The sequence below is a fragment of the Crocuta crocuta genome, unplaced genomic scaffold (genome assembly GCF_008692635.1).
Source record: "Crocuta crocuta isolate KB4526 unplaced genomic scaffold, BGI_CrCroc_1.0 scaffold757, whole genome shotgun sequence".
Lineage (NCBI taxonomy): Eukaryota > Metazoa > Chordata > Mammalia > Carnivora > Hyaenidae > Crocuta > Crocuta crocuta.
Window position 1 is genome coordinate 329,483 of NW_027532830.1, and position 1,307 is coordinate 330,789.

Sequence of the window (1,307 nt, forward strand, 5' to 3'; positions counted from 1 at the left end):
ACACACACACACAGTGGAATATTATGTAGCCACAAAAAGAAGGAAATCTTGCTATTTGCAACAGCATGGATGGACCTTGAGGACTTTATTATGGTAAGTCATATTAAATCAGCTATTATACTGACTTATGAAATAAGCCAAAGACAAATACAACATTATCTCACTTATATGTGCAATTTAAAAACAAACCAATCGACAAACAAAAGCAACAATAAAAATCCAGACTTCTAGATACAGTGAACAGATTGGTGGTTGCGTGAGGTGAGGGATGTTGGGTGGGTGAAATGAGTGAAGGTAGTCAAAAGATACAAACTTCCAGGTTGCAGGGGTGGCCGCTGCTCTCTGAGCTTAGCTATGCCACCCAAGGACGACAAGAAGAAGAAAGATGCCGGGAAATCAGCCAAAAAAGACAAAGATCCAGTGAATAAATCTGGAGGCAAGGCCAAAAAGAAGAAGTGGTCCAAAGGCAAAGTTCACGACAAGCTCAATAACCTGGTCTTGTTTGACAAAGCAACATACGACAAACTCTGTAAGGAAGTTCCCAATTATAAGCTTATAACTCCAGCTGTTGTTTCTGAGAGACTGAAGATTCGAGGTTCCCTGGTCAGGGCAGCGCTTCAGGAGCTCCTTAGTAGAGGACTTATTAAACTGGTTTCAAAGCACAGAGCTCAAGTAATTTACACCAGAAACACCAAGGGCGGAGATGCCCTAGCTGCTGGTGACGATGCATGAACAGATCCCACCAACTGTACATTTTGGAAAATAAAACTTTATTAAATCAAAAAAAAAAGATACAAACTTCCAGTTATAAAATACGTAAGGCATGATGACTATAGTTAATAATATTGTATATTTGAAAGTTGCTGAGAGAGTAGATCTTAAAAGTTCTCCTTGCAAGAAAAAATATTTATAACCATGTGGTGGATGTTAATTAGACTAATTGTGGTGATGATTGCCAAAATATACAAACATTAATCATTAGGTTGTACACCTGAAACTAATACATTATAGGTCAAATATATCTCGATAAAAATAAATTAAGATTACAAAATAAAAGACCAATGGAGTGATCTTTCTTCCTCATGTGTAAGAAAGTTGAGGCATGGAGATGGTATTGCTTATGTATGTGTTTACCAGATTTGTTCTAGACCTACTGAAATTTATGTGCCCTTGGGGTCCATGAGATACCTCAATATCCTTCCAAAAAAATATTTTTTTGTTGCATAAGCTAGTTCAAATTGAATTTGCTTCCTGTATCAAATCTGTTTCATACACAGGAACATTGGGAAACTGAATAACTTGCACAT

At 37.0% G+C, this 1,307-nt stretch overlaps 1 pseudogene; it reads left to right on the forward strand.

The window, feature by feature from the left end:
- Positions 1 to 325: 325 nt before the first annotated feature.
- On the forward strand, positions 326 to 784 carry LOC144216032 (small ribosomal subunit protein eS25 pseudogene; annotated as a pseudogene).
- Positions 785 to 1,307: the final 523 nt, after the last annotated feature.